Here is a 22,078-nt window from a genome sequence, read left to right on the forward strand (position 1 = left end):
TTCAAGCAGGGGAGGCTGCATGAGGAATTGCATCATCTTTAACACTATTACAGCACTAAGTAGAAGAAAGGTAAGTAAGACCCATTGTAGTTTAGTGAGCAGTGGTAGCTGGGAAAAGTTTAATTCAACTCAATTTATACATGTATAAAATTCTTACTAGATGAAAGATACTGTGCTAGCAATGGGAAATACAAAGGCAAAAATGAAAAATTTCCTCAAGGAATTTATATTCTACTGGGCAAAGATATCAGCACACACAATAATATAAGATAGGGGATGAAAGAGACAAAGGAAAGATTAGGTAAAAATGTTCTGGAAATATCTGAGGGAGAGAAAAAAAAGAGTTAAATTTGGTAATGCTTAGTGAAGGACCCCTACTGCATCCAAATAAAGTTCAAATTCTCTTGGCAGTTTTTTAAGTACCCTCTACACAAAGTAAGGATCCTCATCTTTTTCCAGCCTAAAAGCTTATTGAGTCCTTATCGGAGCAAATGAATTATTCTTTGTTGCTGTTTGTGTCCAAATCTTCCTGATTCCACAGACATAGCAAACCAGGTCCTTCTATCCTCCATTATGTCCCAAGTCTGTACAAGCTTATATTCATTATGTGATCAAAGCATATATAAGCTTCAGTTTCAGTATTTATCCCTCCAATGAGTAGTAAGAATTGAGTTCTTTAAGTATTTACTAATATCTCCTTGCTGACTACCACTCTCAAAAGTCTTCAAAAGCATAGATTCTGCTGTGCCCAGCTTTCCTTAAAGCCATAATTACTACTGGAAAAACATAGGTTTGACTATGTGGACCTTTGTCAGCAAAATGATGTCTCTTTTTTTTTTAAATTATGTTGCCCAGGTTTGCCATAGCTTTCATTCCAAGGAGCTCTATATGGCTGAGGTCACTGTCTGCAGAGATCTTTGGGTTCAGCAATAGAAAATTTGACACTACTTCCATTTCTTCTCCCTCTATTTGCCAGGAAGTGATGGGACCAATTGCCATGAGCTTGGTTGTTTTTAACTTTAAGCTTCAAACCTTCTTTTACACTCTTCTCTTTCACTTTTGTCAGAGGCTTCTTAATTTTTCAATTTCTGCCATCAGAGTTGACACCATTAGAGTAGATTCACTCTTGTGATAAAACCTTTTCATCCTTTATCACACTCTGTATGTCTGAGATTATTGATATTTCTCCTGGTGACCATAATTCCACTTTTGGATTTATCCAGCCCAGCATTTCATGTTTTTGCATGAAAGTTAAATAAATATTAGGTGAAAATTTATACAGTATTGGCATACTCCCTTTTCCCAATCTTAAGACAATCAGTTGTCCCATGTTTGATTCTAACTGTTGCTTCTTGGGCCGCATATAGGAAGTACAATAATCCGGTATTCCCATCACTTTGAGGACTTGCCTCATTTTGTTGTGATCCACAGTCAAGTTTTAGTGTCAGCAGAAGTACATTATTTTTCTGGAATTCCCTGGCTTTCTGTGTAATCCAGTAAATGGTGGCAATTTGGTCTCCAGTTCCTTTGCCTATTTTGAATATCAGACTATACTTCTGATAATTCTTGGTTCATATACTGCAGAAGCCGAGCCTGCAGAATTTTAACCATAACCTTGCTGGTATGTGAATGAATGTAATTGTTCAGTAATTTGAACATTCTTTGGCACTGCCCTTCTTTAGGATTGGGACATAAGCTTATCTTTTCCAATGTCTGGCCACTATTGAGTTTTCCAAATTTGCTGGCCTACTGAATGTAGCACTTTAACAACATCTAGGAATTTTAAATACCTTAGCTGGAATTTCATTACCTCTACTAGCCCTTGTTAATTTCCTAAGGTCCACCACTTGACTTCTTTTTCAGGGATGTATGACTCTAGGTCAGTAATCACATCATCAGGGTTAGTGGTGATGATTGTTCTTGTATAGTTTTCTATATTTTTGCCATCTCTTTTTAAATCTCTTCTACTTCTGTTAAGGAATCATTCTACTTCCCCCTAATCAATTCACTCTCCCATTCCCCAAAAGAGTTCATTTCTCTTCAAGCATCCCACAGCCCTCCATCCTCTCTACTGAGCATCTCAACTTATACTTTACCAAAAAACTGAAGCCATTCGCAAGAGCTGTATCTTTTCCAAACTCTTCTCACATTAGTCAGAAATCTTCCCCTCATATCTCTATATTCACTGAGGTCTGAAATAGAGATAGTCCTTCCCCTTGCCATGACCAACCCTTTTACATAAACATTTGATTTCATTTTCCAGCATACTGAACCACCATTATCCCTACTCTCATCTTCAATCTCTCCATATGGCTCTTTCCTGGCTGCCTACCAAACAAGCCTCATTTTTCAAAATGTTCTTCTTAAGCTAACATCTCATCTCTCTCTTCCCCTTCTCACCTAAAACCTTTAAGAAAATCATAAACACTAAATACTTACTCTTCTAAATCATCTACAACTTGGCTTCTGGTTTTATTCAACTGAAATTGCTCTTTCTAAAGTTACTAATAATCATTTTAATCTTTTTTAAACTCAACTTCCATCTTAGAATCAATACTATATTGGTTCCAAGGTAGAAGAGCTGTAAAGGCAAGGCAATGGGGGTTAAATGAGTTGCCCCAGGGTCATACAGCTATGAAGTGTCTAAGGCCAGACTTGAACCCAGGACCATCTGGCTGAGTACCTAGCTTCCCCCTTTACAAAGTTACTAATTGATCTCTTAAATGACAAGTAGTCTATTCTCAATCCTCACCTTTTAACTTTCTGTAACATGACACTGCTCATCACCCTCTTTTCCTAGATACTAGCTGCTCTCTCCTACTTCTTTTCCTATCTGTCTGACCACTGCTCAGGCTCCTCTGCAGTATTTTCATTCTGGTCATTCCCATAATCCAAAGTGTCACCCAAAGATCTGTCCCAGGTCACCTTCTCTTCTCTCTCCAAACTATTTCCCTTGGTGATCTCTCATCAGTGTCCATGGATTCATTTATTATCTATGCAGATATCTAATATAATATGTAAATGCAGATATTCCCCTGATTCATGTATCTAACCGTAAACTTTCTCATAAGATTAAATCTCACATCAACTGCTTCTGGATATCTTGAACTGAATGTCCCAAAGGTATCTTCAAATGAAATATGACTAAAATTGAACTCTTAAGATCTTTTCCCAAAAATCATCTCTTCTTCCCAACTCTCCTATTACTGTAGAGTATACTTCTCCTAATCACTCATGCTCACAACCTCAGTCATCCCCCATTCCTCTCTCACATTCACTCCACATAGCCAACATATGTTCACAAGTTTTGTTTCTGGCTTGCCATCTCCTATAAGTCCCCTTCTCTCAACTCACATAGCCACCACCTTGTACCACTTATCTCACACTAAGATCCAAGCAATAACCTTCTGACTGACCTCAAGTCTCTTCCTACTTCAATCTGTCTTCCCACTAAACTTCTAAAAATTTCCTAAAACACAGCTCTTATGTTACCACCCCACCAACTTGATAAATTCCAATGGTTCCCTATCACCTTGAAGATCAAATTTTAAATCCTCCATCTATTTAAAGCTCTTTATAACCTATTTCCTGTCTATTTTCAATATTCTTACTTTACTTTCCCTTTCAAATACTCTATGATCCCACTGCAAAGGCCTTCTTGCTATTCTTCACACATGATACTCCAGCTCCTATCTGTCTTTTCATTGGGGCTGCCCCTCACATCTGGGATTATTAATCCCCCATCACACTTCCACCTCTAACTTTCCTTTACTTCCTTCAAATCCTACCTTGTACAAGTGCGCCTTTTATCCTGTCCCATTAACTCCTAAATAATTAATGCTTTCTGCTGAAATTACTTCCCATCTGCTCTGTATATATCTTTACATGTACCTATTTGCATGTTGTCTTCCTCATTAGAATGTAAGCTCCTTAATAACTGGGACTATTTTTAACCTTTCTTTGAATCCTAGCACTCAGAACAGTTCCTGATACACAGTAAACACTAAATACTTTTTTATTAATATTGAACATTCTCTGCTCCAGACAAACTGGCGGCCTGGCCCCTGTACAGGCCCCTGAGGTCTGCCACCTACATACATTTGCTCTTATATTATCAAATCTTTCTATACCTAGCTCAAATGCCTTCTATTTTCTGTTTCCTCCCATCAAAAATGAGAGGGTTCTCATTGGACTTTGCATAGAGCATTTAATTCTCATTCGTGTAACATGTTCTTTATTACATTATAGGCTCATGAGATCAGAGTTCTAGAGCAGGAAGGGATGTTAAAGGCTCCTCATCTAACAGATGAAGAAAAGATGACTCACAGTGCCAGAAGCAGGATTTGGACTTCAAAACTCCAGAATCAGCATTCCATACACACAATACTGATTTATGTTTGTGTATGTGTTGCATCACTAATACCAATTCTACTGAGGGGAAGAACCATGCCATGTTTAATCCTGGTCTTTCCCATAGCGCCTGGCCCTCAGAATGCCGAATTAAATAAATGTACGCTCCCCCCCCCCCAACAAACAAACAAAAAACCTCTGGATTTTGGTCAATTGTATGCCTTATTTACTGTATTAATTATTAAATATCAATACCCAATATAATGACTTGTGAAGAATAGACAGTAATGTTTAATGAATAATGCATTTTAATATATATTCAGAATGCATAGGAAACAAACCCTAAGTATTATGAGGGCAAGAACTACTGTATTTTATTCATTTGCATAGCAGTCCCTATCCCCTTCAGGTCTAATAAAGTATTTGTACATGGCAGATATCCAGTGCTGTAGAAAAGAAATTAGGATGGTTTAATGGATGGCAAGAATATTGGACAAGGAATCAGAAGACCTGGGTAGGTAGATATGGTACTGGGTCCACACATACACCCTGGAACTTCCCTCCTCCCTTGGATTTCTCCCATTGCACGTATATTCTTATCCTCTTCTCTACAGCCCCTTCTGATTGGCAGATTCCTCTCTGGACCTCCATTTTAAGGAAAGTACTCAAGCCAAACAGCTACTTCTTTATTACTCTCTAGACTCCACTTTTGACTCTGGACTTTAATAGGCCACAGAAGATAGCTTAGGTTACAAGTTTTCTCTGCCCCATACCTTTTCACACTGAAAAATCTACGCAGCCCCAACAGCTATTTCCTCTGATTGACTGGTTTTTCTCAGTACTGTACTTCTATTTTGGCAAAACCACCTAAGGCCAGTCACCACACTTCATTCCTCTCCAAGCACCAATCCTGACTCTCTGATCTTCCTTTACCATTCATTCCCCCTTTCCCTTTCTTTTCCCTCTATCACTCCACTAACCCCTTTACAGCATCCTTTTTTTTTGGAGGGGAGAGGTGGAATTATCTTTCTTTCTGCTTATATTTGCTTTTCCAAAGCTTGGCCATAATGCTCAACACATGGGAAGCATTCAATAAATGTTTCTTGACTTAAAATATTAGCTGTGTGATCCTAAGAATCAACTGGTTAATTCTATCTATAGGGTCTCATTTATGTACTAGAAAGAGCACTAGCTTTGGAGGAGAATAAGCTGGTTCTCAGTTTTCCAAATTATTAAAGAAGAGATTGGACTTTTTCTCTAAGGTCTCTTCTAGTCCTAGATGCTATGATCGAAATAACTCTAATATAATAGCCTATGAGTTTATGACTAAATACTTCTTAATTGGTTGAATCAGATGAAGATGAATAACTTGGAAGAAAAAATGGAAAAAATATTTTTCTAGTCAGTAAAGAGTTTGGAGCCCCCTTGACTATAAGATATTATTGGTCCATCTTTGAGAGGTTAGTCAGCATCCTGCACAAAACAATTTTATCCACTTCCTTTGGAAGGGATCCAAATAGAAGTTTAATGGCCTCATTCATGCTCACTTCAGATGATGCCTTACTAACAACATGTAGTAAGCTAAGGGAATGGAGGAAAGAAGATGATTCACTGAAGGTAGGAAAGAGTATGAAGACACTATACAAATTAGGAGACTTGGAACTGAGTCCCCATTTCTGTTATTAGTTAAGATTGGTCACCTTCTACTTCTGGACTGCTGTTTCCACCTTTGTAAAAGAATGTGTGTGTGTATGTGTGTGGGGGGGGTATTCGGAACTCCCTTCAGACACTACAGTATCTAATCTGTTCTATACTTAAATAAACATCTCTTCCATGTCATTTGTAAAAGATCATCCACATTCCTAAAACGTGGTCCACTCAGCATGCTATCTTCAAGGTAGTCTGCACAGTGAATTGTGTTGGACTCAGGAGTCAGAAAGACCTGGATCTGAATTCCAACTCTGATATTTACAGACTGCATGACTTCTCTGACCCTCATTTTCTTCATCTATAAAATGGGAATTAAAAAGGCCACTAAATCCATTTAATTGTCACAACTAATCCTGGTCCCTGAGAATAGATGATGGAATATGACTCCCTCTCTCCAGAGTCAAATAGAAGACTCTAGGTGAAAAATGTTATCTATAGTTTCTGATGTGGTCAATGAGTCACTAGTCTTTGCTTAACTAGTTTTCATTATTAGAAGAAAGGGCTCAGGGGCAGCTAGGTGGCTCAGTGGATTGAGAGCCAGGCCCAAAGATGGGAGATCCTGGGTTCAAATGTGAACTCAGACACTTCCAAGCTGTGTCACCCTGGACAAGTCACTTCCATTGCCTAGTCCTTACCACTCCTCTGCCTTAGAACCAATACACAATATTGATTCTAAGATGGAAGGTAAGGTTTTAAAAAAATGTTTTTTAAAGAAGAAAGAGGGTTTAAAGACAAGGATAGTATACTGGGAAATAGCTATCCCATAAAAACAAAAGGTATGATTAAACTTCTGTTAATGGAGAGAATATCAGTACCTACACCACAGGATTGTTGTGGTGGTTCAATTGAGATGTGAAAAGCATCTTTTTGAAACTTTAAAAAGAGTGATGCTTCAATTACTATTATTAAGAATTCTGTTTTGTTCTAATCTTCTAGATATAATATTTTATCTTATTCTGAATCAAAAGTCTCCAATTCTTTTCCTGAGAGTGATGTGCCTGAGGGCTCTAATGACTTAAGATAGGGGTGGGATGTTGGTTAGTAACATTTTGGCAGCTTAGTTATGGAAAAACCTCCTTAGGCCCATCAAAAAGATCCTAGCTACTCTTATTTCTACATGAGAATCAAACAGGTTTCCATTTGGTTTCCCAATTCAAAAAAAGTACATTTGAAGATGGCAAGAACTCTGCACTGAAGACTGCCAGTGACAGCTAAAAAAAAAATCAGGAAAGGAAAAAAATCTATAAAAAGAAGATGAACTAAAAAAAGCATAGAATCCAGGAAACATAGTTTGGGGGCAAAAAGCCTTATACATCTTAAAAGCTCCTGAGAACATAATATTTGATTCTGTACAGCAATTGGTAATTATGATAAAACTGGAAGTACAAGAAAAGGTTTGACTATGTTCAACATACTTCAAGAAAGTAGGAAGAAAAAAAATTTTTGCATCAAATCTCTCTAATAAAGGTCAGATATCCAATACATAAAGAATGAACACAAACATGTATTTTTCCCAATGAAGAGGTCAATGGATATCAACAAATGGTTCTCTAGCATTTACCAAATGTTTGACATATAGTAGGCATTTAGTAAATATTTACTAATTAAAAAGATTAATTTACACTATTAGCAACCATATAAAAGATTGCTCCAAATCTCGAATAACTCACACCCAACAAACTGGCAAGAAATGAAAAAAGACTCAAAATAGAAAATACTGGAGAAGTTTTGGAAAGAGCACTCTAATACCCTATTCGTGGAACTGTGATTTGATTCAGGAAAATTACTAATCTATAAAAAAGGCAACTTCTTTTCTTTGTATAACTGTACCTGAAGCTAAAAATGTCTTCTATCATTTCTATAAATTTTAGAATAAGTTCTAGAAAACAATTTGGAATTATGTTAGGAAAATGACTAAAGGGGGCAGCTGGGTGGCTCAGTAGATTGAGAGCCAGGCCTAGAGATGGGAGGTCCTAGGTTCAAATCTGGCCTCAGACACTTCCCAGCTGTGTGACCCTGGGCAATTCTCTTAACCCCCATTGCCTAGTCCTTACCACTCTTCTGCCCTGGAGTCAATATACAGTATTGACTCCAAGATGGAAGGTAAGGGTTTTAAAAAAGAAAATGACTAAAAAAGAGGATCATACTAAGAAGACAAAAAAGAATAAAGGCCTCAATAACCAAAATATTTAGAGCAACTCTTTTTGTTGTAGCAAAGAACTGGAAATAAGTAAATCAATTAGGGAAGAGTTAAATTGTGGTACATTAATGCAATGTGGTAAAAAAAAAATTAAATGATGAATACAGAGAAGCCTGGGAAGATAACTCAGACTGAGGCAAAGTAAGCAGAACCAGGAAAGCTATAACACAATGACTCCAACCAAGATAGAAAGAAAACAAAACGAAATGAAATGATATGAAATTATAACAACTAAATTATAGCAACTAAACTAAACTGGTCTCAAGGAAGAGATATGAAAATGCATCACCTACCCTTTTCTTTGTATTTAAGAACTACAGGTATGAAATACTGCACGTCAGACTTGGCTGTTAGCTTTGTTCAGTGTTTTCTTCTATTTTAGTTTTTCTTATAAGGTATGGTCATCTGGGAAGGGGGCGAGATATATTGGAAAATGGAGTTGATTTTTTTTAAAGTTAGTAATAAAATACATATATATAACAGCAGAAAATGAGCAATAAATATTTTTACCAAAAATGATGAAAATAAAGCATTTTAGCTTTTTTTTTTTTAAAGCACTTTAAAGGGGTATTGTTGAACACTTTTTGTGTCTAACCCTGAGCTTTTGTGGTCCATGGAAATGGAGCCCAAAAGATGGAAATACTACCAACAGGGCCAGTGCCAGACTATACATTCAAGGTCAGAGGCTAGCTAAGTCTGGAGAGGCATGATACCAGAAGGGATTTTTTTGGTCAATAAAAGTCATGAAATCAACTAATCTACCCAATTTACCTCACACATTCAACTATTTGCATGCTGCCTCCCCTTTAGACTGGGAGTATCCCCAGTGCTTGGTACAGTGCCTGGCACATAACAAGTGTTTGATACATGTTTGCTCACTTACAAATGAGTGGAAAGGTTACAATCTATGTTGGAAAAAAAGAAAAACATATTGATGAAATCATAATCTTTTGAAGTAAGTAGAACTTAAAGGATATTTCAATTACCTGGAAACTTCACTTAGGTATCTTTACATTACCTTACTCTTTGACCATGAGGGATAAATGAGATATAAGTAGATATATCTACACAAATTTGTGCACAACCTACAATATGAGATTGTAAAGGAATTAAGTTTGAACCTTCGCTCTATTTACTACCTGGACACCTTTAGGCAAGTGACTTGACTCCACTGAGTCTTGTTTTTTGATCTATAAAATAAGGGTGTCAGATAATCTCTGAGGTTTTTTTCAGCTTTAAATCTTGTGATTTTCACAGGAAGGTTCTATAGAAATATAAGATGATACTGTTCTAACTGAAATGAACTGCCACTGAGTATAGAAGGCTAATGACATGATACCATGCCCTGCTGAATCAGATGTTTAACTATGTAAAGGCAAGTCATGACCCATTTACAAATTTTTTTTTAATTCTGCTTTCGTCAAGAGTTAGTTAAAAAAGAAAAAAAAGAAGTGCTGCCATTGGTGGGGGAAGGGAAGGGCATCTATCAGGGTCTGGAATGAATGGGTAAAAAAAGAAATCCTGGGTTCAAATTTGGCCTCAAACAATTTCTAGCTCATGACAGAGGAGACTCTAAACAAACACTCTAATGAAAATACTAACAACATGGCAATGGGTTCGAATCAAGAACACATGTGATACCCAGTGGAATCATGTGTCGGCTATGGGGGGGGAGGAAAAGAAAATGATCTTTGTCTTTAAAGAATAATGCTTGGAAATGATCAAATAAAATATTATTTAAAAAACAAACAAACAATTCCTAGCTGTATGACTCTGGGCAAGTCACTTAAATTTAAGTAATTTAAAAGTTATTGCCCAGGCCTTACCACTCTTCTGCTTTGGAACCAATATACAGTATTGATTCTAAGATAGAAGGTAAGGGTTTAAAAAACAAACAAAAAAAGTTCCAATAATGATGAACAAAGCCTATAGTTTCAGCTCATTCAGGTGTGGAGTTTTCTGTTCCTTATTTTTATACAACTGCCAAAATGGTCCTCCTAACTTCACAAATCTGAGCACAACACTCTTCACACCAAAAACCTGAAGATTCCCACTGTTTACAAAAGAAAACACACACCCTTACTCTGTTCAAACAAGGTTCTACAAACTTTTTTCTAGCCAAATTAAACTGCAAGCCATCCTCCATTTGTCATCTTGTCTCCAGCCACTACATTTGCTTCTTCCATCCCCTATATCTGAAATGGCCTCTCTATATATTTTGCCCCCTGGTCAAAGATTCTCCCCTTTAAGTTCCAACGTAAGAGGTGACTTCCTTCGGAAGCCTTTCCTTTAACACTCCTGGCAGTTATTTCTCCTATAAAATTGCTTAAGATTTTCTACCTAGATCATGATATATATTGTTTTGATTGCTTTATTTTCTAATTTGGGTCATAATTAAATTTATTAACAATAATTGTTAAATTTATAAGAAGTTCCTAAAGGATGGAAGCTGTATCATCTGAAGAAATATCATCAGTGCTTAATAAATGCTCCTTGAATCAAGAGTGGGTACAAATATATGCTGCTTATAAACACAGCTTAAGCTATAGCTCTAAGAGGTACAAACTCTAGTGTAGCCCTGTGATAAGAACACTGAACTTACTTAAAAGTTGGATGACTGGATCGTCTATTAGCTCTGTCTCTGATACAAGCTACGTGATGGCAGGCTGAGCCTCAAGTCTCCCTACTTGGTGAAATGAAGATAATACTTGCACCTCCAAGCCAGCAAGGTGTTATAGGATGTATTGAGACATAACTGTGATAGTGAGAAATTGGAAAAAGAGCCAAAAAAGAAAAAAGCAATTTATTAAAGTGTTTCTTCAACTTCCAATATGCTTATCTGGGGAGGTGTTCCCCAATGTAAAAATATAAAACAACAGTAAATGTTAGAAGAGGAAACTCATGGTACTCGCTCCTCTGAAATGAAAGTAAGAGATACTCATATGGGAGGGGAAAGGGTGGACTGGTGATGGATAGGACCCAAGACTATGTAATTACATCTGTTATTCATCACATGATCCTCAGAGTACTCTCTTCCCTTAAGAGATCAAATCTGCCATTCTAGTTGAGAACTTTACAAAATTATTAATCCTTCAAAACTAATGGAAAATATAAAGTATAAGAAGCATGGCTAGTAAATAGAGTCAGTCTGGCAATCTACAACAAAAGGTCTTATATTGGGGTGAAGGGATGGTGGGGAGGGGGAGTTTATGTGACCTTTTAAAAAATATTTTTATAACCGTATTTTAACATAATTGGTGGTTCTTTTGCAAAATGTCATTCTGAGAAGGGGTCCATGGCTTCACCTGCCAAAGCAGGCTATCAGATAAAACTATGTTAAAAATAAGTTAGAACAAGAAATAGAGATAAACATTTCAAGTGCTAGCCTGGTACCCATGAAAAATTAAAAGACTAGAGGAAGTTCTCCAGCTTACTGGGTGAAGCTTTTATGAAAACAAAACAAAACAAAACACAGTCAAGAATCACACAGAACAAAAAGGCCTAGATTACTTGCAATCTGCAAAGAGACATGCGTTAATATTGGTTAAGTCACAAATCTGTGAACATCAATTATAAGAGATGACAAAGGAGATATACAAAATTATAGTCTTCCTAAAAAGAGAACTCTGGCTTTTTAAATATCAAAGGTGCTGGTCATAACAGATAAATAACTTCTCCCTTGCTCTCTCTAGACCACTAAGCTTATTTATCTTCTAATCTCACTAACATTAGCAGGTTCAATCCAGAAGTAGTTTTTTATTTTATTTTATTTTTTAAACCCTTACCTTCTGTCTTGGAGTCAATACTGTGTATTGGCTCCAAGGCAGAAGAATGGTAAGGGCTAGGCAATGGGGGTCAAGTGACTTGCCCAGGGTTGCACAGGTGGGAAGTGTCTGAGGTCAAATTTGAACTCAGGACCTCCCGTCTCTAGGCCTGGCTCTCAAAACCACTGAGCCACCCAGCTGCCCCCAGAAGTAGTTTTTTAAAAGAGGAATTAATGTTAGTTCCTAGAAAGGCAGTTTAGAGAGGTCATCCAATTCAATTTCCTTTTTTTTACAGATAAGAAAGTTTGAGTGAAGAATTGATTGGTCGAAGGATAATTCCATAAATGAGTGACAGTGGCATGTGAACCATGGTTTCCTCCCTCATTTATACTACAAGACTCATTTCCGTAGGCATGACTCTCTTTGTTGGGTCCTTTAAAGTACAACTTCTATCAGTCAAATTTTTGGCCACTGCTAGTTTAAAAAAAAGGAGGGGGGATTTTTTCAGGGAATGCCCCCAAGCTGTTAACTGTACTTACATGCCCACTGTTTGCCTACATGGCACTATTTCTGTTTACTTTTTTACAGCTCCTCCTACCACATCTAAACTCTTAATCTTCCTCAGTATTAAATCAATGCTCTGCAACTTTCTGCTAGCAGTTTTTAAATGGCTTATTCAGTTCCCATAAAGTCAAACAAGGGAGCTTGGTGTAGACAATCCTGCCAGGAACACACACTAAAAACCAAAGAATTCTTTAGAGCCTGTGAATCTTTTTGTTTCTCTTAACATTTAAAAGCCTTTAACTCAAGAAGATGAAATTTAAGGTTGAGCTAAAATTTTTCAGATAAATTGTCTTTGGAATCATGGAGAACAAAGGGTTTTTAGAGAATTTCTATTTAGCCATCTCAATTTAGAAATGAAGAAACTGAAAAGACTTGTTTATAATCACAGAACCTAGAATATAATTCAAGCCCCCTAAGACCCAGAAGACTTCATACTTTGGAAGGGAGTGAGCTCAAGGATTATTACCCTCTATTTTCCAGATGAGGAAACTAAAGTTTACTTTCCCCTCTTCAGACAGCAGACTCAAAGTCAAATTTCCATATGCTAGCCCCTATTCTTGGGTTCTGTGCATTCATTAGAGTTGTTGCAAAAACTACCACTACTAAGAGGCAGGAAGCAGGAGATAGCAAAGTGGACTGGAGAACTACTAGGGTCACTTGCTATTGGGATGGGGGTCAAGAATTCAAGTCACATGTTCTGGCTCTACTCTGAGGCTCTAAGCTTTACACAATACTGTTGCACAGAGGCAAGAGGCAAGGAGATAGCAAGATAGACTGGAGTCCTACCAGGGTCACCTGCTTTCAGGATGGGGTCTGGGGACAAGAGCTATATTTAGGGTCAGAAGACCTAGGTTCAAATTCTGGTGTGCTCAGTATCAATGTCTATGTGGCCTTAATTTTATCATTTGAAAAATTTAAGTTGGATTCAATCTATAAAGGTTCTAATTCTAAGATACTCCATAATCTTTTAAAAGGCTTTGCAACTTTTAAAATTTTGTTATGACTACACAAGAAGAAAACTTTTTATTCACCATTTACAAAATGGCCAAATGTATGAAAGGATCTGGGATACAACTGATGATTATGGGAAGCATTAGTAAAACTCCTAGAGGAGTTTCAGGCCCTTCTTTTAATTATTCTCTAATAGGTTCAGGACACTGTGATTCTCAACATTCCACATACCTCTGAGTGGATTAAAGGGGAAGGCATGCCAACATTTCTTTTAAATCATACATTGTTATTGTTATAATTTAACTTTTGTCCTTCCCAATATTATCAATACCTAAGAATGGAAATAATTTTTTTTTTATTTCCACAGCAAGATGTAGCGGAAGGAATACTGAATTTATAACCACTGGGTGTGTATGTATAATCCTGGCTCTGAAACTTATTAGCAGGGTGGTCCTCAGCAAATGCCATCACCCTCCCTAGACTTCCAAGTCCTCAATTGCAAAATGAGGGGAATGTACCCATTTTCTTTCTTTTTTAAATCCTTATCTTCTGTCTAAGAATTGATAGTGTATTGGTTTCATAGCAGAAGGGCAGTAAGGACTAGGCAATAGGGGTTAAGTGATTTGCCCAAAGTCACAGAGTTAGAAAGTGTCTGAAGTCACATTTGAACTCAGGACCTCTTATCTCTAGGCTTGGCTCTCAATCCACTGAGCCATAAAGGTTTCTTTCAGGTCTAGATTCTATGATTTGGCCACAGAATGAAGGAATTGGTTGTTCCTTTGTGTCTTGTGGAAAAACCAATGTCTCTCCATTAGTAAGTCAAAAAGTTCAAAGGGGAAGGGGGGCAGACTGGATAGCTCAGTGGATTGAAAGCCAGGCCTAGAGATAGGTTCAAATCTGCCCTCAGACACTTCCCAGCTGTGTGACCCTAGGCAAGTCACTTAACCCCCATTGCCTAGCCCTTACCACTCTTCTGCCTTGGAACCAATACAGAACATTGATTCCAAGATGGAAGGTAAGGGTTTTAAAAAAAAAAATAGGGCAGCAAAACCTGCTATCTAAAGACCTCCATACCAGCCCTCGATATTTCCCATCCCACTTGAAGCTTTCCTGTTTTCTTCCTTTCTTTACCTATATAACTAGTTATCAGTTCTAACTCCCACTGCCACAGCTTCCCTAAATGAACAGCAGGTTCTGTTTAGGCACTGAAGTAGGTAGCTGTGTTAGGAACAGCACTGGGCTTGGAGCTAAAACAGCTTTTGAGGCCTAGTTCTGCCACTTACCAGCTAGGTGACTTCTACTAATGCACTTCATGTCTGCTCAGTGACCTCATGTGCCCAAAGGTAGGCCCCTCATCCCTTGCCCTACCTCACAGGGGTACTGTGAGCACCCAATGAGATAACACCTGTACAGGGTTTTCAAAGCAGGACAAAAGTGAGAGGGGTGAATAGTCCTAGTCCCAACCTGTTAAAGACATTTTAGGAGGGGCATAAAAAAAGAAAAACCACGAATCAGAGCCTAAGATGTAAAGAGCCCTCATCTAAGAATAGTGGCATAACCTTGGACAAGTCTCTTTCCCTCCCTGGGCCTCAATTTCCTAATCTACCCCTACGAAGGGCAGTTCTGACCCTAACACTTTATAGGACAGGGATTAATACAATGGCAAAAGATTGGATTATGGGGTGCAAGACCCCATGCTCGAATGAAAATTCGCCGGCTCCCTCCTCAAAAGGGAAAAGACCCCGGAACAAGTCCCTCAGACTCTGGGCCTCGGGTCTCCTTCGGTGTAAAAGAAGGGAGTTGGCCTGGGAACCCTAAGGTCCTTCCGCTGCCTAGGAAGGAGCCCATGAGCTCTGGGGAAAGGGAAAAGATGAGGCCACTCTCACTCCTCCGGCCCGCCCCGCGCCCCGCCGCTCCGGAAGCACGGACCCTCGCCCTCCGGCAGGGCCTGCGGCTTCTCCGCTGCCTCCCACCGAGCGGAAAGGGCCTTTCTTCCATAGGCCGCCCGCCCACCCGTTTCGGGGAGCGAGACAACCAGAGAGGCCGAGCGGGGAGCGCAGCGCTCCGGGACTCCCAGTTAAGGAGGAAGGGAGCAGGGGCCTCCATCCTCTCAACCCCTCGGAGGCCGCCGGCGCCACAGCCACCACTCACCTTACCAGGCTGCCGAGCCCCCGACTTCTGCCTGCTGCGCCTGCGCTGACGCCTGCGCAGCTCTCCGGCTGTACCGCCTCTTCCTCTCTACCATGGCGATGGCGCGGAGGCAGGGCCCGGCTCCGCCCCCTCGCTGTTCTCGCGACCCTAGGACGCCTCAACTGCGGCGCAGGCGCAGATGACCCGGCAGGGGCCAAGCTAAGGCTGGGAGAAATCCCTGGCAGTAGTGGTTTACTATTCACTAGTCTTCCGGTCTTTGGGACAGACAGGAAGTGGGTAGGCTGCCATTGAGAGTAGGATCAGTGTTGATTTGTGGGATGGAGGAGGACGCTATCCTCTCCTGCTTACAACTTCGATCCTCTTTCCCTCCCAAACAATGATGTCATTCTTTCCATTATTCTGTGACATGCACTTGCCTCCCATGGGCCCTAGGCTTGGAGCGTTCTGTGGCTGCCACGTAACTCAGCTGTGACTTTGGCCCACTCTCTTACAAGTCTAAATTAAATTCAACTCAAAGAGCATTTTATTAAGAGCCTAATGTATGAGTGAGGCGCCTCAGGCACTGGGAGAAAGGGGGAAGGGCTGTGTACAAAGACAAGCAAAAGACAAACTGCCCCTGCCCCCTAGGAGCCCTATTAGGTTCTTCAGCCTCTTGAATCTGTTTCCTCATTTGCAAAATGGATATTCTAAAAATAACGGACATTTATATAATTATAATAGATGTGTAATTTATATAATGCATAAATATTGATGTAATTTACATTATGTAGTATGTAGCTACATCATTTCTATTTCTAAATTATAAATTTCTATAAATGTAATAATGTGATAATTTATAAATTATATGTATAATTTTCTTTAAGTATCTTTGCTAATTTATGAATTATATTTAAATTTATCTAAAAATGTTTACATTTAAAAAGCACTGAAGTTTGGAAAGCACAGTACATGCATTATCCCGTTTAAACCTCACAACTATGAATTTAGGATAGGTAATATTTTATTCCCATTTTACTAATGAGGAATCTGATGATCCAATGGCTAAGTGATTTGCTAAATCACACTGACAAGATAGAACTCTCAATTTGAAATCTGGAGACCCCAATTCTGCCCCTGTCCCCTAAGAATTCACCCTGAGGGAAGTCTCAGACTCACCAGTTTCAGACAAAACAATAAACCTTAAAGTACTAGATAATCCCAGTTTAGGTGGAGCTAGCCAATCTAAGCAAAGGCAAAGTATCCTTTTTAGTCTTAGAAGTTTCCCCAGATCAGATCAGTTTCCAAGAAGACAAACACCTGTGCAGGAATCATCCTTTTAGTATCTATTGTAAGTAGACCACTCCCTGATACCCTAGTCTTTTCTTTCCCAGGCCTGTTTGCATCCAGTTATTTTAGTTTGGACCTCTCATTTCTTTGTAGCCATGGTACTGTCAATCAATCATACTTCTCTGTCCTTAGTTCCCCAAATGGTATATAAGTTCCCCAAGTTTTGGTCTTCAGCGAATCATCTAATGTGATGATGCTCTCAGAAATAATGTTGCCAGAGAACCAGAGCCTTTGGTTCTGTGTGGTTTTTAGGCACATGACCCTGTGTAGCAGCAGAATATTGAACACTATCTCTTTTATTATTATTATCATGGAAATTCCTCTGCTCCCTTAGGCCTCAAGACTCCCAACCCAAAACACCAGACCTTGAAGATACACCTCCCCCATTGAATTGAATTGCCCCATTGAATTGAGATGGAAGAATATAAAAATCCCAGAATGGAGGCATTGAGGGGGCAACTTCCAGGTTGTTCGGCTTATACTGTCTTGCTGGCAAAGGATTTAACATTACTAATAAATTTCTCTCTTGATCTTTAAATGGGGTTTTTGGAGTCTTGCATGCTTGCAAAAGGTATCCTTCACAAACCCAAGTGGTACACCTTTACACCCCACAACAGTAAGATCTGTTCAGACTCCTCACCATCCTTGTCTTCCACCTGAATCCTCTCTAGTTTATCAAATCTTTTGTCCAAATCTAGATTGTTTCACAGGGTTGTGAGGTAATTCCCTGTGTAGATGGAAATCCTCAAGTGTTCTTCAACTTTTAAGGGAGGCTAAAAGCATGTTGAGTTATAACTTTCCTATTATGTGTCATAGGCAGGACTTAACTCCAGATTTATTAATATCTTTCTTAAAATGTGCTTTTCTATTGTAAAGCTCCATGAAGGCAGGAACTGTATCATTTTTCATCATTGTATTTGAAGTAGTTCCAATAAGGGAAGATAATAAAATTGAAGTAGATAAAGCAGGACTACTTTGCTAACTGGGGATAAGTGATTTAAGTACAAGTGAAAGTAAACAACCTCTGAATAACCTGAGGATTATCCACTCATCACTAACCACACATACCTAAGTTTGCAATAAAGTTTGTTTAATTGTAGAATAAGAACCTGTATGTGAAAGGAAATAATTTTGTATCTTGTAACCTATATAAGCTATCCTGTAATGTCAGTCTGATGCAGCTTCCACTAGGGAAGTCTGTCCCAGCTGTTAGATTCTTTATTAATCAATAAATAATGGTTCCAATAATTAAATTCCTGGGTGTCCGGACTTGCTTCATATTCATCCCTAATACTACAGATCTAGTACCTAGGACGCTACTAGGCATCTAATAACTTTTGTTGAATTGTGAGTTAGTAGAAAGGGTGCTGATTTTAGAAAAAGGACATAGGTTTCAATCTGTACTGTAAAAATTAAATAGTAATAAAAATATTATATTTTTTGAGGTTTATTAAGGATTATTAGAAATCAATGATACAAAATAAAACCATGTGCCCATGGTTGATTAGCCCATTCAAACATCATTGCAATGGCAGACAAGAGAGCATGGGAGGCATTACTGCCAGTTAAATACTAATTGTGATCTCACCCAGGTGGAGACTCAGGTGAGATTATAGGGAATTCTGGAAAATACCAAGGAATTCTGGGGATTGAAGTCGAGGGTTCAAATCTCCATTTTTACATTCCCCCTGAGGAAGACTAGTCTCTCCGGTCTTGTAAACATACCAACTTTGAAATTACAATAATTTGAGGATAAGAGGAAAAGAGAATTAAACCAATGATTACTAGGCACATTGACAAAAAGCCAATTAGAGAGCAGTACCCTTTGGCATAAGAGTATACATGCAAAACAAATTCATTCAACCCCCCACAGTTCAAATCACCACATCCCAAAGTTCACTCTGGATCTTCTGATGCAGCGTGTGGTCTGTGGAGGCATCTTCATGGTGTCTTCTCCAAACAGTTCACTTTCTGGATTTGGAGAGGTATCATGTTTCTTAACCTAAAATTACTCTCAAAAGAAATTTAAACTTGGCAAATTTAAAATAATAATAATTTATACATTCCCCTCCTGAAGAGGGTTATTGAAAAACACAGGGATCACTTAGGGATGCATGGCTGAGTGATGAGGAATATGAATCATTTGGCAAGAGAAAGAAAAAACATAAAAAATCCAAATAAAAAAAGATAATTTCTGGATGAAATATAGACTATCAAAATCTTATGTGTAAAAATTCTAAGTAAAGGAAAAATAAATCTATAACAGGTCCTTAAATCAGGGCCCAATTAAAATGATTTAAACAATGATGCATTTACCCAGTCAGTAGCCAGGACTACAGAAAGTTTGCCACACTATGAAAGACAGAAAAGGGACTAGATTATAGGAGCCAGGTAGAAGACAAATTTGAGATACTTGGTAGAGTGTAGAACAAGGAAGACCTGCCTTTAACACATGTTAAACGGACACAACCTTGAACCCCAAACACATACAAGTCCTCTTGTCATGGCTCAAAATTTTCATCAACCCCACTGGGATTGGTTCGTCTCTTTGACCTTGTGCTCGATTGGAACTATGCAGTTTAACTTTGTACTTCTTTGGCATTGTGCAATGGCTTTTTTTGTATTCTCTTGTCCTGGAATCAGGCAGAATCATTAAGCAAAGTTCCATAAATCTTTTAAACAATTAATGGCATCATTTTATAGTTTAAGCTTTTGGGGCATGCATTGACATTATAGCAAATGTATTTTAAACATATTACTGCAAAATCAAAAAAGTTAAACAAAATCTTAATACTGGTGACATGTGCTTCAAATATAAAAAGGAGAGAAAAAATAAAACTGAAATAGTATATTGCACATGCAAGAAAAATATAATAATAAAAGAATTTTAAAATTAAAAAATATAGCTTATAATCATTGACATACTGTGTCAGCTAAGGAAATATAGAATACAAGATTTCTCACCAAAAATGAGATCCATTTCCTTTTCATACCTGGCCATGATACACTGTGACTACAAGCAAATGAATTTCACAAAGTAACAGTTTTTTTAAAGAACAGTAGTACAACAGGTAATGCACATTCAAAAAGTACCAACATCCCCAAAGTTATAATAGCCCATTTAATGACAATAACAAACAAAACCACTATCATATTTAACATGAGTCTATTGTATGACATATAAAGAAAATGGATACTTTTCACAAGATTTTCAGGACTAGCAATATTTAAACCTTGGCAAATCCATTTAAAAACAAAGTAAAACTTATTTGGGTTTAGAACATCATCAAGAAAGCTAGATATCATTACAAAAATATGGCAGAGGAGTCTAGGAAAAACCCAAACCCCTGTACTGTTGATGTTGGGTAAAGTGAGCTGAAGAGTTATAAATGAGAGATGCTCCTCTTTTGGGAGCCATCCAGGGGTACCATGCCCTGGGATTAATTGCCCAGCTCCTTTGGTATGAGACTCTGATATTCCATCCACTCACATTTTTGTAAATGTGGGAGGTGGGGATCATAATTGTATTTCACTTCAGCTACTAAAATGGATCTTACCTCCTATTAGAGGCAGGCAAAATTATCAGAGTTGTTGAAAAAATCTAAAAATCATGTCTAAAGACCCCTTAAAATCAATTTGAGATATTTAGCTCATTAAATTTTCCAAAGATTGTTACACAATTGTGACCAGTTTTGATAAAGTCTATCCATCCTCTATGTGACAATTTACAAAGTCAAAATAGAAAAGGCTGCTTTTTATATATGGTCTTTATGATGATTAAAATAGTGGGAGTCATAAACTGTTACAGATAAAAGAGTAGTTGGCTTAAATTGTGACCACAGAAAATATGGTTTCAAGACAGTGTCTTGTTTTTTTAAATCAAATATAAGATGGTCACCAGGGAAAAATTCCCAAATATGAAATATACCCAAGTCAGCTAGGTTTTATAGAGATTTTAATTAATACAAATGAGGAATTTAATGAAAGGGAGAGAGAGAGAAAAAGGGAATAAGAAGAAAAAAGGCTAGGCCAGCTTAGGCCAGCCTTAAGAGAGAAAGATCAGTCAGTCTTCAATCCACTCACCACAAGATTTGTCCCAAGCAAGATTCTAGTGTTCAGAGAGACACCAGTTCAGTCAGCTCCAGCTCCAGAGAGAGATTCTTCTGACCTTCCCCGAGAGAGTCCAGAGAGAGAGTCCCCTCTCTCAGCTTTTCATCTCCTTTTAAAGGGAATTTTCTCCTATGTCACCTCCCCTAAGTTCTCACATCTACCAATCACAGTAGACATTTTCCAAAGGACAGACCATTCTTAAATCACACCTAAGTAGGCTTAAACTTTTGATTAAGTTCACACCTGAAAAAACCTCTGAGTAAGTTCTCACCTCTTTGCTCCTTGTAAATTCACAAGTTGCCTGACCTTTATAGGTACTTAGCACCCTTTTGTATTAGATCTACAAATAGGCACAGCTTAAGAACTTTTGCCTTACTATAATTATGGGTTTAAGTACTTTTCATTGTTCAGCAAGGAGTTTCTTCCCCTAAAGCATGCTTAAGTAGCGGTGGAGTAGAGGTCTCACATTCTTGATCTATGTTCCTTCATTGTTTAAAATGGGGAATGGTCTTAACCAAATCTTAAGAAGTAGGGTCTGAGAATTTTTAAGATTCACAGCTTATTCAATAATATTTGCTCAGTATAGTTATAGGGGAAAAGCAACAGAATATAATAGTAGTTAAAACCCAGTACATTAAAATGATTCAGTGTAACAGAATAGTATTGAATACATTAATATATTAATTTAAAATAAAATTAAATCTGAAACAAAACAATCAGCAAAATGCAATAAAATACAGAGATTTTTTATAAAACATTGGCTTCTGAAAACTCTTAAAAATATAACCTCCAGTCCCTTTAAAGTTCATTGTTGTTGGGGTTTTTTTTAAACCATTGAGATACCTTTTGTCAGAATTCCTCCTATTGAGGAAGAATATGGGTTTTAGGAATCTCAAATTGGGCAGGCCCAAATGGCAAAGAGTTGCAAGGAGATGAATTTCTCTCCTGAATC

General features: G+C 38.0%; 1 protein-coding gene across 11 annotated transcripts in view; it reads right to left on the reverse strand.

Moving 5' to 3' along the window:
• SGTA (small glutamine rich tetratricopeptide repeat co-chaperone alpha) overlaps positions 1 to 15,829 on the reverse strand; it is a 47,206-nt gene extending 31,377 nt beyond the window's left edge. For 5 of the 11 annotated variants that reach the window (XM_056822232.1, XM_056822231.1, XM_056822229.1 and 2 more), the window contains exon 1: positions 15,691 to 15,829. The gene's annotated coding sequence lies outside the window, so the exon portion shown is untranslated. Of the gene's footprint in view, positions 1 to 8,553; positions 8,666 to 10,862; positions 11,016 to 14,822; positions 14,842 to 15,690 lie in introns of those variants that run through there. The other 6 variants (XM_056822230.1, XM_056822223.1, XM_056822222.1 and 3 more) reach the window with 5 other exon arrangements.
• Positions 15,830 to 22,078: the final 6,249 nt, after the last annotated feature.

Source organism: Monodelphis domestica, chromosome 3, assembly GCF_027887165.1.
Source record: "Monodelphis domestica isolate mMonDom1 chromosome 3, mMonDom1.pri, whole genome shotgun sequence".
Taxonomy (NCBI): Eukaryota; Metazoa; Chordata; class Mammalia; order Didelphimorphia; family Didelphidae; genus Monodelphis; species Monodelphis domestica.